Source organism: Coenobita brevimanus, chromosome 67 (genome assembly GCF_032717465.1).
Source record: "Coenobita brevimanus isolate Jiangsu-jjx chromosome 67, ASM3271746v2, whole genome shotgun sequence".
NCBI classification, from domain to species: domain Eukaryota; kingdom Metazoa; phylum Arthropoda; class Malacostraca; order Decapoda; family Coenobitidae; genus Coenobita; species Coenobita brevimanus.
This window is the reverse complement of record NC_137020.1, coordinates 11,109,673-11,126,212: the sequence shown is the minus strand read 5'-3', so window position 1 is coordinate 11,126,212 and position 16,540 is coordinate 11,109,673.

The following is a 16,540-nucleotide window of genomic DNA, read 5'->3' as shown; positions in this document are numbered from 1 at the left end:
ATTGGCAACCTCATTCCAGGATATTAACTCCTAGCTCTAAAGCTATTCACGAGATAATACTCACTCGTTCATATTTAGGTATTTATCATTAAAGTTTATAAGCACAAGTTTACTGGTGTTTACCGTTAATTTAGCAAGTGAATTTTTGCTTTATTAATCCATAGAGTACTTAACTCTATTTAGTACTTTATTTTTGGTAACGCTAGACGATTTTATTCGCTCCTGGTTAGCCGCCGTACCCATTGTGTTAATTATTGAGTCTTCTCAGCTATTTGCATTTTTGCTTCATTCTTTTCCAGTTAATTAGATAAGACTGGTCACCACTAGCTTGTGTCTGTATTCTTTACTTGTGTTATTAGCATTCGTTTGCGAAGCAGTCAGTACTCAGTTTCAGTTTGCTCCGTAAATCAGCGACATGGCTACCACCATATTTTTACAGGAAGCCAAAGATATGGGTCTTACAGACCCAACTGAAATTAAAGAGTACATACTCTCACGGCATAATATGGACCAGCAGCGCGAGAATGATGCCCGTGAAGAGTGTAAGATTCAACGCAAACACGAGCGAGAACAGCGCGAATACGAGCAAGAACAGCGCGAATACGAGTGAGAACAGCGCGAATACGAGCGAGAACAGCGCGAACACGAGCAAAAACAACGCGAACTCGAGCTAGTACAAGAGCGAGAACAACGCAAATATGAGCGTGAACAACGAGACAGAGAACAAGAACACGAACGTGCCGAGCGAGAAGCACGCGAAAAACATGAACTTGAAGTGCTGAAGCTCAAGCGAGATTCCTTGGCTTCAGACACATCTGGTGCAGTTAATCCAAGCTCCACTAGCGCTCTTCCTACACGTCCTGGCGACCCCACACATCAAGCTTCCTTCGTACAGGGAAAGCGAGCGAATCGAGCCGTACATAGCTCGTTTTGAGGACATGGCAGACATGTATTAACTAGATGAGGCAGCTAAGCGGCTCCAATTTCTTAGTTTATTTGAGGGCCCTGCCCTCGATATTCACCACAGAATTCGTGGAGACAATCTCACGTATGAGATGATGAAAGCTGCACTCATTAAGGCGTATGGTCTCACAGTAGACGACGCCAAAGTTCAGTTCATGCGAGCTCGTCTCCAAGACAAGGAGACAGCTGTTCAGTTCCTCGATCGTCTCACAGCTTACTTAAATGAGTGGATGGAGAAAGATGAAACTCCTTCCATGCGTGAGGGGATAATTGACCTTATGCTGCGTACACAGCTAGAGAGGTCGTGGCCTGCTGAGCTCATAGCACAGCTTAAGATCTGCCAGGTGAAGGATGCCAGCCAAATGGCAGAAAAGGCTGATGCATATTTCACTGCATACGGGTATCAAACTTGTAAGCAAAACACCTGGAACAGGAAAGCTGATAAATCTGGGAAACCGTCTCAGACTGAACCCCAGCAAGAAGGCCATTCTCAGAATAATGGCCAAGGTCCAAAACCGCAGTGGAAGGACCAGGGGCAAAACACTCAGAAACGTGAGTGGAAGAGGTACAACAAGTACCCTAACCAGCAGCAGTATCAGCCACGCAACCGACCGTTGGGACAAACTTTTTCACCACCAGCTCAAAAGAGGCAGGAAGCGAACGCAGCCTTCATTCCTCAGCAGCAGCACGGTGGTCACGTCCCTATCAGTATGGGTACTTCCCCACAGTTCACTAGTCCCACAGTGACAGTGAACCCCCCTCCACAGATGGCCAATGTTCCATCTCCACAGGCAGTGAGTACGACCCCTCAAGTATATGATTCTCAAAGCACAATGTTTGCCGCATCAATGCAGCAGCCTCATGAGTGGCTAGCTGCTTCCTCCACAGGCCCTCCCACAGGTGACAGTACCTTCCTTGTTCAGCCAGGGTTTGTGGGAGGCATTCCTGTGAAGGTCCTGAGAGATAATGGATCCTCAGGTTGCTCTGTCAAACAGAGATTAGTTCGGCCTGAGCAGTACACAGGTAGACAGATCCATGCAAACCTTATTGATGGATCAGTGAGATTGTTCCCTGAGGCATGTATCCAGGTGGCATCTCCATTTTATACTGGTACGACTCTCGCAGTTGTCATGCCAGAACCCTTATTTGACCTTATAGTAGGCAATATTTATGGTGTCAAGGATAGTTGCACCGAACATGACGCTACTCAGACTTCGGCTGCAGTAACACGAGCCATGGCTGAGGCTCCAGACTGTGTCACCCCAGTGATCATTGAATCGCCGCAAGATCTGATGTGTAGCCAACTTGTTGTACAAGAACAACATTCTGACCCAACACTTGCTGCCATGCGGAACAAACAAAAGGGTCGAGTGATTAAGTATTCACGGGGAGGTCGAGCCAAGTTCCTTCGTAAACAAGGACAGCTCTACCGTGAGTCACGAACACCCGAGGGCGAGGTTCGACTGCAGTTTGTTGTTCCCGCCAAGTACCGCCTAGCAGTGTTACAATGGGGTCATTGTTCAGCCTCAGGAGGTCACATGGGCAAAAGGAAGACCCAGGGCCGTATCCGAGCTGACTTTTTCTGGCCAGGGATGGGACGAGACATAGATAGTTTTGTCCATTCCTGCAGTGTGTGTCAAAGTAACACCACTAATCAGGGACATGTCCTTCCTGTGCCGTTTCTAACCACACCTGTAATCTCTGAGTCAGTTGAGAGACAGGGTAGTGGTGAAGTGGGTGCAGACCTGACGTCTCGCCCATTGGCCCCACAGGACACATTATGTCCAGGGCTTGTACATACATATTATGTACTGTAAGTTAAGGGGGAAGTTCGAGAGAGAACTCCGCAGAGGCGACTCGAGGCTATGGAAGCCCAAGTTTGCACAAGGATTCTCAGCTCCCCGATATTAATATAAGTACTGTAGGTTAAGGGGGAAGTTCGAGAGAGGACTCCGCAGAGGCGACTCGAGGCTATGGAAGACCCGAGTTTGCACAAGGATTCTCAGCTCCCCGATATTAATATAAGTACTGTAGGTTAAGGGGGAAGTGAGAACTCCACAGAGGCAACTCGAGGCTATGGAAGCTCGAGTTTGCACAAGGATTCTCAGCTCCCCGATATTAATATAAGTACTCTAGGTTAAGGGGGATAATGGCGACCTCGAATGTACGTCGTAGCACTGACTGCTAGGCAGAGAGAGTAATTGTAACATAATAAAATTTTTGTCTCATTGACATTTTTGATGCTCCACCTCAATTGATTTTCCAGGTACAGCAATGGGCGTAGCAGTTTTGCTGTGTGGGCCAGCTGATCGTCTGCCGCACGCTGCCGCCTCTTCTCCTCTGCCTTCGTCGTCGCCATATTATTAATATTTACTGTGTCATTTTACATGTAGGTACAGTTACACCACAACTGTTACACCCACACCATGTATTACATACATCACGCTACACAACAATTAGTTGTCAGTGTAAATGTAACGACTTTTCGCTCAGTTTGACCTGAGTAGAGGATTTTCACCATCGTCACAGAGTTTTTTCCCTCAAGCTTGCTTGTATTAACGTAAATACGAGGTTTTTTCGCTCACTGGCGACTGCGACTTTCTTCTGTAGCAGGATAGCACACACACCACAGTGTGAATCTTGTGTGACAGATCTAGGATTTATATGTATGCATATTGAAATCTTTTTTCTGAAGGAAAAAAGACTTGATTTTGATGGGGCGTAATGTCACGAGTCGGCTAGTGACATTGGTTTTTGTGGGAAACTGCGAACTCAAGTGGAATCCCAGTTTATCGTTCAGTTAACCGCTCATCGGCGGGAGTCCTTTCAAATCAATTTTTCAGTGTCATAAGTGATCGTCTTTGTGTGAGACATTAGCGCTTCTGCTGAGCGATTTGTTTTGGGCGCATTTCGCTCACTCTAGCCGTTAAAAAAATGCGGTCCTAGCGCTCCCTTTTTCCCACGAGTTACTGAGTCCAGTGTCTGTTGTGACGGAGAGAGGTTCTGTGCTCCAGAAGTGAGAGGTCAACCCAGGCTCCACTAGACTACAGTTCTCCAGACTCCCACCCTTCGTTGGTGATACACAGCATTCATTGACCAGTATTTCTTTTCGTTTTCCTAGACTTAAGAGTTTAGTTAAGGTGTTTTTCCTAGGCGTAAGAATTTAGCTCTTGAGTGAGTGAGTGAGTGCGATCTCATTAATTTGATTTTGAAATGTAACGTTAAATTTATTTTATAATCAATAAATTTAACAGTTCTTTTTCTTGAGCTTAATGTAATGTAAAGTCATGTTTCATTCTCCATAATTAAGCTTATTTCCCATATAGCTCCTAGCTTGCATAAACGTTTTGCCATTCATAACTGGTACTTAGGCCAGTCTTGTGTATTAAGCTTAAAATCCGTTGTGCCTCCAAGGAGTTAAGCATCAGCAAGAACCTGATACTATTACTAGTATTAGTAATTTATTGTCAGGGGTGAAGTAACTTTCTCCAGAGGCTAACAGTACTAATAAACAGCAATTGAGTAATTAGTCTCTGCTGTGTACTGTTGAGAAAGTTTATAAATTCTCGTTCTTAGAGAATCGTGTGAAGCAAGCCAGCGTAAAGTAATCGTTGCTTGATTTAGCAAGACAATCATTGTCCCTGCTCGTCAATATTATCGAATATTTATCATTATCATTTAAATAAAATATTTGCCTTTATTTTGAAAACCCCGTGACAACTAGGACTTATATCTCTTTTATTTTCTTTATAATAATTCTTCTATATTCCTTCCCTACCACACTAATAAACTTATGACACGAAAATTCTTGCACTCACTTCCTCATTTGTTAGTCTCTCTCTCCATCTGACTCCACAGGCTCCTATCAAATAACTCATTTCCACTGCTCTCACTCTTGACTTCCGTCCCTCCAATAAGGTCCAAGTTTCACTTCCATTTGTTAGACTTGGTATCACAATACTGTCATGTAGTAACTTTTTCACTACCATGCTCACTTCCCTGTTTCTTTTCACTGACTTCAAGGAACCAGTAATCTTTCTTCCCTGCTGTACCCTTTCAAGCACTTCACCCTCTAAACGTCCATCCTTACTCATCACACTACCTAAGTACTTAAGCGCACTTACATTATCCATTTCCTTCAGATTCAACCTCACTGTACATTCACTGACTTCACTTCTCTCGAAGACCAAACTTTGCTCTTCCCTATATTCACCTTTAGATTCTGTTTCTAACACACTTTCCCAGACTCATCCACCAAGCCTTGCAGCTTCCCCTCGTCTTCACTTAACAACACAGTATCATCTGGAAACAACAGTACAGGGAGTTTTCCAACACTGCCCTCTCTCATTAGGGCCACTCCAACATCCACTGTTCTACCTTGTATCTCTTTTATAACCCAATCCATATACAGATTGAACAGCCATGGAGACATGACACATCCCTGTTTCAATCCAACCTTCAGATAGAAAAATTCACTCAGTTCACTATCCACATGCACTGCAGCCTTAGCACCCTCATACATACTCTTCATGGCATTCAACAGCTTCCCATCTGGTCCATATATTCTTAATACTTTCCACAATCGTTGTCTATCCACCCTATTATATGCTTTCTCCAAATCCATTACGGCCTCATACAACTTCATTCCCTCCTCTAGAAACTTTTCCACTAAAAATCTTAGAATGAATATCTGATCTACACAACCTCTTCCCTTCCTAAAACCTCCCTGTTCTTCTCCAACTAATTCCTCTGTTATTCCCCTAACTCTGTTAATAAGTATCCTACCATATACTTTTCCTATTACACTAAGAAAACAAATGCCCCTATGATTACCACATACTTCTTTTTCCCCTTTTCCTTTTGTACAGGGGAATATTTATACCTGACTTCTAATCCTCCAGGTCTCTGCACATCTTCCACATCCATCCTACCACTATGTCTCCCCCATGCTTCAGCATTTCACCACACACTCTATCAATTCCTGGGGCTTTCCCCATTTTAACTTTCATCATTACTTCCACAACTTCCATCTGACTGATTTCTTCCTCTCTTCTCACATCCCTCCTTCTCCCAGTCATTCCCCAGCCACTTACACTCGCGCTACTTTCACTCTCTATGTTCTACAATTCACTTTTTCTCCCTTCTCCACTAGTAATCTACCATTCTTATCTTTCACCCTCCAACTAAATTCTTTGCCACTGACTAACTCTCTTTACCTCCTCCCAAAACATTTTCTTACATTCCCTTCACTTTACACTCAAATTCCTTCCAAATTCCTCATCCACTCTCTTCTAACTCTCTCTTACTAATCTTGTCATATCTCTCTTCCTCTCTACATATAATTCTCTCTTCCATCTCTCAACTTCTTCCATTCCTCTGTTTCTCACCCACTCACTATATGCTTTCTTCTTTTGTGCCACAGCCATTTCACCTTTTCATTCCACCATGCTGTTCCTTGCACCCCCTTTCGTCTTCTCTTCATCCCACACAGCACCTCACATGCTGCACAGATTTCTTCCGTGAATATCTTGCACACACCTTCCACTTCCTTCATCTGCTCCAATCCATATTCACCCAATCGCTCCTCCACTTCCCTCTTATATTCTGCCTTTTTTCCATCCTCTTGTAATCTTTCCACTCTTCTTGTATGAGCCACTTCCTCCTGTCCTTCCTTTCTTATATTTCCCTGTTTCATTTGTACCTTTTGTGGTGGTCAGAAAGTCCACTCCCCGAGCCTCTATATGCTCTTGCATCCAGTACACACCTTCTCATCCTTTCACCCACACACACATAATCAGTCATTGCTTTCCGTTCATTCAGTTCACCATCCACCCTTCTCATCACTCGCCACGTATGCCTATGGATCAGTTTGTGCCTTAAGAGGGTATTGACTATCACCAATCCACTCCCTGCACAAATGTCTGATAAAGCACTGCCATTCTCATCCATCTGTGCAGACACACCCCACTCGTTAACTACTCCATCCACCTTCACATTCCCCACTTTTCCATTCATATCTCCAGTAAAAAACACTCTCTCATTCCTTTCAGACTTATACATGCATGCATCCACATTTGTCCAGAACTCTTCTCTCACTCTGCTTGCACGATCTTACATTAGCACATACACGCACACAACCGCCCACATTTGTAGTCCAACTTTCAATCTTACCCACAAAATCCTTGAGCAAACTGATCCATACTGTCTTATATTCTCCTTCCGTTTGTTACTCACAATACTCACGCCTTCTTCTGCCCTCTCATTCTCACCTAGTCCTGTGCATGTACCCCATCCATACTCCCATTCTCTCACATTCTCACCTCTCCATTTAGTTTCAGTTAATCCACATGCACCCTTTGTCACACCGTCAAGCACCTGGACAATCTCTCTTTCTTTCACCACATCATTTGCGTCCCTTACATTCCATGTAGCCATCCGTACTATGTCCTTTGTTCGGTCTTTACTCGTCACCTTTTCGTCCATCCTGGTCGGAGGCTTCTTGTTCATATTTTTAGTTAGTTGTTTTCCGGGGAGGGGCACTAACCCTCCGCCAACCCACTTGTTGTCACGTAGGGAACACGTGTTGGTTGGTTAAGAGGTTACCATCCAGCGTTGTAAATGATTTCCTGGTTCAGAAGAAATAACTTGGCTTGCCACTCTGTGTAGAGCTACCCTAAAAACAGTACCACTACACTAAGTGGGTGGATGATGAGCACCCCCACCTACCACACATAATAATAATAATAATAATAATAATTATTATTATTATTATTATTATTATTATTATTGCTATTGTTATAATTATTGCTATTGTTGTTATTATTATTATTATTATTATTATTATTATTATTATTATTATTATTTAGTGGTAAGTGGGCGCGCTCACCATCCACTCACTCGATGTAGTGCTGCTCTCAGGTGTCTGCCCTTTCCTCTCCTCTCTCTTTTCCTTCTTTCCTCTTCTGTCTTTCTTTACTATGTGCTTTCCTTGTCCTTCTGCCTACAGGTGACTTTACACTTCCTCTTTTGTCTTTCTTTCCTTCATTCTTTCCTCTTCCTTCTGCCTGTGAGTGACTCTACACTGGGTGATAAGTCAAATGGTTTCCTGTTCACCAGGAAACCATTTACTACGCTGGGTGGTAACCATTTAACCAATTATGGTTCCTAGTGGTTTAGCAACACTCCAATCGTATTTAGCCAGTGAAGGTTTATATCCAAGGGGTGGTTGGGGTTATTGCTCACATAATGCCACTCAGGGATGAGTGAGGCTGACCACTCTCATCTCAAATGTCAGGACCAACTTGCCTAGCCCCGGGCTCTTACGCTCCTCATGGGGCAACGTAGGATTCGTTGATGGATGGATGGATTATTATTATTAGTACTGCTACCACTATTTTTACTATTCTTATTATTATCATCATCATCATCATCATCATCATAATAAGTAATAATAATAATCATCATCATCATAATTATTTTTTTTTTCATTTTTATTATTATTATTATTATTATTATTTTGATTTTGATTTTGATTATTATTATTATTACTACTACTACTACGACTACTACTACTACTACTACTACTACTATTTTCACTATTATTAGTCTTATTACTACTATCATCATTATTATTACTGTTATTATTATTATTATTATTATTATCGCCCGCCTTTACCAAGGCAGAGCGATCATGTTTTTGCCAGCATCTGTGTGTCTGTCAGTGCGTGTGTGTGTGTGTGTGTGTGTGTGTGTGTGTGTGTGTGTGTGTGTATCTGTTCCCACTATATCTCAGAAATGACTTGAGCTATCAACATGAAACCTTCAGGGTATCATGATATGACCGAAATCATTCGGTTGCCCTGGGGGGGCTGCCACCCCCAGGACCTCCCCTGGGGGGTGCAGACCCTCAGGGGTGGCGCCCCTGGACCCCTCAGTGAGATGCACTGCCATTTGGCTCCCCAAGGGCCCCCCTGGTGGGGCACTGCCCCTGGCTCCATAAGCAGGGGTGCCGCCCCCTGGTCCTCCCCTGGGCAGCCGCTGCCCCACGCCCCCCTCCCATAGGGAACTGGCCCACCATTTGGTCCCTTCCCGGGGAAGACCCCGACCCCCCCCTGGGATTGCGCAACCCCCAGGCTGCTACGGGGGAAAGCCACTCCCCCTCCCTCCAGCCCCCCCCCTGTGGAGGGCCACGCCCCTGGCCCCGTCAATGAGGGTGCCACCCTCAGGGAGGGTTAATGGGATGTGCCTCCCCCCGGGGGGACACCTCCCTGGCTCCCCCCAGGAGGACGCCGCCCCTTGGCCCCTCGGGAGGGCCACACCCTTTGACCTCCCCTGGTGGGCATTGCCCCCAGCCCCCCACAGGGGGCCACCACTTCGAACCCTCTGGGGGGGTGCCGTTCCTGGAGGGGGCCCCTATTCCCGGCCCCCCTCAGGTGGGGTGCCTCCCCGGGGATGGCACTTGCCTCTGGCCCTTCGGGGGGGGGAGGGCCGTGCTTGTAACTTGTCCAGCAGCGTGCAACGTATTCTGGAGGGCGATTAGCATTCAGCTTCTGAATGCATTTCATTGATTATCATTGTTGTTATTATTATTATTATTATTATTATTATTATTATTACTATTATATTTCTTGTATGCTTATGATACAGTACTACTTGCAAATACTGGACAAGAACTTGGCAGGCTAATGCAGAGTTTTGCTGATGTCTGTAAGCATCGTGCCTTGAGAGTAAATGTGGAAAACAGTAAGGTGATGGTTACTAAGACAGAGAGTGACTCCCAGTGCGATGTTACAATGAACGGAGAGAGGCTGGAATTGGTGAGAGTTCAAATACCTGGATACAGTGATAGAAAAGAGAGGAAAATGTGCAAAAGAAGTGGACAGTAGAGTGACACAAGGAAAGAAGGTAGCTGGTGCAATGAAGGCTTTGATAAGAAACTGAGCCTTGAGTGTTGCAGCTGCACAAGGCTTACATGAAGGAGTGTTAGTGTCAACTTTAACATACAGATCTGAGACTATGGTGTGGCATGAAAGTGAAAAGAGTGAGAGCAGTGGAGATGGGACTGCTGAAGAATGTATGTGGGGTACAAAGAGCGGATAGGATACGAAATAATGTGATTCGTGAAAGATGTGGAGAGAGGAAGTCAGTGGATGCCAGAATTGAAGAGAGTGTACTGAGATCGTATGGTCATGTGAAGAGAATGGATAACAACAGAGTGGTGAAAGAGGTATATCTGAGCGAATCTGAAGGAGGGAGGAGGCGAGGTAGGCCAGGAGAAGGTGGAGAGATATGGTGGATGAGTGTGTGAGGAAGAGAGTTCTGGAAGTCAGTAACGCTAGGGAACTGACAAGAGATCGAACTGGCTGGATGAATATTGTGAGAAGAGCATGATCAGGGATTTGGTATCATTTTTTATCGTGGCTTCGTCCAGATTAACTCTATCGGATACGTTTTTGTGAAGCTACAGAACGTGGTAAATGTTTTTGGCGTATCCGAACAAGCCAGGATTCCGGGGTCTTGAATGATGAGTGACTGGAATCGTGGCCCATTGGACTGGGCAAATTTGGGCTGTCTGAACATTGCTACTCCTCACCCTGCCCTAGGATGGGAAAGGAGATCCGGATGATGACGATGATGATGATGATGATCATTTTTCTTATTATTATTATTATTATTATTATTATTATTATTATTATCATTATTATTATTATTATTACTATCCTTTTGTCTATGGGAACTCTACACTGAGTGACAAGCCAAATGGTTTCTTGTACACTAGGAAACCATTTACTTCGCTGGGTGGTAACCATATAACCAAATTATGGCACCTGGTGGTGTAGTGGGCAATTAAGGCGCTCCGATCGGATTGAGCCGGTGAAGGTTTATATCCAAGGGATGGTTGGGGTTTACTGTTCACATAATGCTAGTCAGGGATGAGTGAGGCTGGTCACTCACATTTTAAATGTTAGGACCAACTTGCCTAGCCTCGGGCTCCTACGCTTCTCATGGGGTAACACAGCATTAGATGATGATGATGATGATGACGACGATGACGATGATAATGTTAATGATGATGATGATGATGATGGTGATTATTATTATTATTATTATTATTATTGTTGATAGAACCGGGCCAGATAGACAGATGGATCTGGACTGACAAATATATAAAGCTACTTTCAAAACATTACTTCAATACTTAATGCTGTTACGTAAAGCAGTTCTGTGAATCTCCTTGGTTACTAGTCTTAAGATAGATATAGACAAGTTAAAAATAATAGCAACACCTAATATTAATTTTCATGTAAAGGTGGTATAATCTCCTTGGTTACTAGACAGATAGATAGATAGATAATGGTAGATAAATATAGACAATTTAAAAACACAGTAACAAGACCAAGTATTAATTTTCATGGTACTGAATATTCATATTTATTTCCTATAAAAATCTCCTTGGTTACTAGACAGACAGATAGACAGACAGACGAGGTACATTTAAATCTAATAAAACTCATAATGATTTTGTGATACTATTTTAATACTAGAGTCTCCTTGGTTACTAGTCTTAACAGATAGAGAGACAAGTAGGTAGATATAAACAGACAGATAGATGTAGATAGATAGATAGATAGACATGGGTAGGTAGGTAGATAGACAGACAGTTATCTATTTCTTCCTTTCCATTAAAATTTCCTTCACATGTAACCACCTCCCTTGCCTCCTGTCACCCTGCTTATTACAAGCACTGACTCAGTCTGTGTATCTATCTAACATTCCTATCTATCGTCTATTTATTTGGAGCCATCTATCTATCTATCTGTCTATCTATCTATATATCTATCTACCTATCTACCTGTCTATCTACCTATCTATATCAATCTATCTGTCTACCTATACACACACACACACACACACACACACACATATATATATATATATATATATATATATATATATATAGAAGGTTGCTGGTTCCTTGAAATCAGTGATAAGAAACAGGGAAGTGAGCATGGAAGTGAAAAAGTTACTACATGACAGTATTGTGATACCAACTCTAACGTATGGAAGTGAAGCTTGGACGTTGTTGGAAGGATACAAGTCAAGAGTGAGAGCAGTGGAAATGAGTTATTTAAGAGGAGCCTGTGGAGTCACATGGAGAGAGGCTGACAAATGAGAATATAAAGGAGCGTTGTGGTGTGGATGTGGATGTGATAGGAAGCGTTAGGAGGAATACACTGAGGTGGTTTGGCCATGTGGAGAGGATGGAGGGTGAAAGACTAACGAAGAGAGTGTATGTGATGAGGTGGAGGGGGGAAGAGGGAGGGGGAAACCGAGGATGAGATGGAGGGACGGGGTGGAGAGGTATATGAGAGAGGGGGGTGTGAGTTGGGAGCGGGGCAGTGAAATGGGGGGGAGGACAGGGCGACTTGGAGGCGATTTGTTTGTGGCCACCCCGAACGGGATTGAGGCGTCTGGCAATAGATAGATACACACACACACACACACACACACACACACACACACACACACACAATATATATATATATATATATATATATATATATATATATATATATATATATCGATCTATCTACTTACCTAGCTACCTATCAATCTATCTATCTATATACCTACATATTTATCTATCTGTCTATCTAAGTATCTGTCTATATACCTGTCTATCCATCTATCAATCTACCTTTCTATCTGTCTATATATCTATCCCTTTACTTATGTATCTATTTACCTATCTATTTATCCACCTATCAGTCTATCTACCTATCTATCTATGTCTATCTATCTATCTACCTATCTGTTTACCTCCCTATCTATCCACCTACCTATTTATATGTATCTATCTATCTACCTATTTATCTATCTACCTATCAGAATATCCATCTCTCTCTCTCTCTCTCTCCCTTTCTATACATATTTCTTACTTTCCGTTCAAATGTCGCTCCCTTCCCTCCTCTCACCCTATTTATTACAAGTGCTGAGTCTATCTATCTGTGTGTCTATCTGCAGCTTTCTGTCTACCGTCTATCTATTTGGAGCCATCTATCTATCTACCTATATATTAATCTATCTATCTATCTATCTGTCTATCTATCAATCTATTTCTTACTTTCCATTATAATTTCCCATCCATGTCACAAGCTCCCTTCTCCTCTTGGTGAGTTTATCTATCCCTCTATCTATCTACACCCTTCTGTCTGTGTATCTATCTGGACCTATTTATCTATCTGTATCTATCTGGACCTATTTATCTATCTATCTGGACCTATTTATCTATCTGTGTATCTATCTGGACCTATTTATCTATCTGTATCTATCTGGACCTATTTATCTATCTGGACCTATTTATCTATCTGAGTATCTATCTGGACCTATTTATCTATCTGAGTATCTATCTGGACCTATTTATCTATCTGTGTATCTATCTGGACTTATTTATCTATCTGTATCTATCTGGACCTATTTATCTATCTGTATCTATCTGGACTTATTTATCTATCTGTCTATCTATCTGGACCTATTTATCTATCTGTGTATCTATCTGGACCTATTTATCTATCTGTGTATCTATCTGGACTTATTTATCTATCTGTCTATCTATCTGGACCTATTTATCTATCTGTATCTATCTGGACCTATTTATCTATCTGTGTATCTATCTGGACCTATTTATCTATCTGTATTTATCTATCCCTCACACGTCACCATCTCCCTCATCCCACCTTTATATCTATCCATCTATCTATCTGTCTATCCATCTAGTACCGTATATCTGTCTATCTATCTATCTGTGTATCTACCTATATCTATCTATCAATCGATCGATCTACCTAGTATCTGTTTATCTATCTGTCTATCTATCTTGTATCTGTATGTCTACCTATATCTATCTATCTCTCTATCTATCTATCTATTATCTCTCTATGTAACGAGCTCCGTGACTTCCTAAGACCCAATTTACTATAGGTGTTGAGTCTATCAGGAGCTATCTATCTACCTGCAGGTATCTATATATCTAGCTACGTAAATTTCCCTTTCATGTCACCAGTTCCCTCGCCTCCTATCTATCAACCTGTACTTATCTGTTTATCTATCTGCCTATCTATATCTATCTATCTATCTATCTATCTACCAAAGAAATATCTATCCACTTTCTAATTTTCATTTTATATATTTTTATCTTGTTCAGGTGCCGGACATCGTTTCCATGATGAGTTGTAGTCTCACACTATTTTTACATATTACATACAAAGATGTTTAAGCATAATTAATGCGTGTGTAATGTAGTGTGATGATAATCAACCAAACACCATCTTACTATAAGTGTGGTGTGGGACTGAGAGGAGCACTAGACTTGCAGAGCCCAGCATTTTCTATCATAAACAACGAGGGTAAAGGGAAGGCAATAGAGAAATATGAATTGTATATATGTTTAAAGTCTTAGGGGAAATATTTACCCTGTTGGTATACTTTAATGTAATCAATACTACTTTATTAACGTGTATAATGTGCATGGTAAAGTTGTGATGCTTCTTTTCATGTATAAATCCCAGTTATCTGTTGGGTTTGGCACCTCTGTATTTATGCTGACCTCGGCGCCACTCCCAGTGGGATGCTGGCCAGCTAGAGCAGAACGCACTTATCATTTAAACGAGAGGGACGTATATACTCTGGGCTCTCTCTGTGTCGCAGTTGTATCTTTCTGTGACCAATAAAGAGAGATAAATCTGCTCAGTTTTCAGTTCACCTGCACACGCTACCTCTGCCATTCCTTCAACAGGAACTACACCGATTTCCCACCATTTCCAGTGTGTGAGAAGACATTTGGTGGAGAGTGTCAGCCAGAAGTGACTTTGACCAGGCGGAATGTTATATCTGGATAACCTTGCTGGAACAATGCAGTCACGTCTAAGCTGATATATTATAAATTGGCGATTAGCTGTGGGGTTCCAATAAGCTGATATATTAGTGACTAGTTGAGGAATCCTTACAAGCCGACACATACAGTAATATTGGTGGCAGCCGTGGGATACAGTCTCCATTGATCTCTTAGCATTGCCAAGGAGTCATCAAGGCTCAATTTATGTATTGGTGGCAGTGGACCATTTTTCACACTTCAATGTTTTAGCACCTTTACAGACGAAAACTGCACAGGAGGTGGCGCACGCTTTTGTAACCCCAATGATTTGTCCATACTCTACACCCAAGATATTGCTCAGTGATAATGGCAGTGAATTTCGTAACCAAGTCTTAGAGGAAATGTTGTATGTATGGGGTAAGGCAAGTCTTTATTACACCTAACAGTCCCAAGAGCAATGACCTGATGGAGAGGACAAACAGGAATATACTGGAAGTCTTGAGACCAGAGATAAAAATCACAAGAGGACTAGCAAGACTGGTTACCACATGTAGCAGTGGCCATCAACTCCTCAGAAAATTCGTCAACGGGGAAATCTCCTCATTATATCCTTTATGGAGAGGAGAAGGTGTTACCCTACGATTTGCTGGCTGGACCTCCTACCCCAGTGTATAATCAAGAGAATTATGCCAAAGTCCAGCTTGCAAATTCAAAGCATACAGAATGAAGTACGAAAAAGATTAAAAGCCTCAAGAGCGGAGATGATGGTGAAACAACACAAAGGTAGTCAAGAAAAGACGTTGGAGATAGGCCAGAAGGTTATGATGAACAACCCTGAGAGAATTTCCAAACTCAAACCTAAGTTCCGCGGACCATATACCATTGTGGAACACGTGCGTGGACATACTTATCGAATAAGGGATGATGCTAATGGAACTCAGGAGACAGTACATGCTGACAGGATCAAACCAGTAAGTCAAGAGCTAAGCCTAACTAACCAATCATCTGATGTGTTGTCCCCTCTGTCTTCGTTGCAGTCTATGTTGTCTTCCGTACCTGTCCCTAACTAAGAGTATCACAGCAAGCTACGATCCCACAGTAAGAGCGATTAAGGGAATATCTTCTCTTACAGAAATGTGGCTCACACTTGTACTCCTCTCGCGTTGCTTGGAGTGGACCTATGGAACAACGTTGGACACGGAGACGACTGCGTTGATGCCAGGAGCACTGAAGAGCCCGCTTGGAGAGGTAGTGGTAGTAAAGGATGCAGTATGCGTCTACTATCCAATTGGAAGGATATCTCCAAGCTCCAGATACTGTTAAAGAGGTCTCTAAGGGATTGTTTCTCCTCAGACAGCAAATGTCGGAAGTCGGCAAGTTATTCAACCAGAACCCACAGTTGACGACCTCAGATAATGAAGCTTTGGTACAAACCTTACATGGTATAACCGAGCTTCACACTGGACATTTAGATAGGCTCACAGACAGGCTTACTAAATTACATGTCGCTTTACCTAATGCAAATTCTGACCATTTCAAGCATGTCCATGCAAGTACTAAGAGAGGACTTGTGGATCTCCTAGGTATCCTGTTTCAAAAGCTTTTTGGTACAGCACTAGACAAGGACGTAGTGCAATTGGGTAGACATGTGCATGATTTGGCATTGGCGGCAAAGGCAAATAACAGGCCAATCGTACACACGTA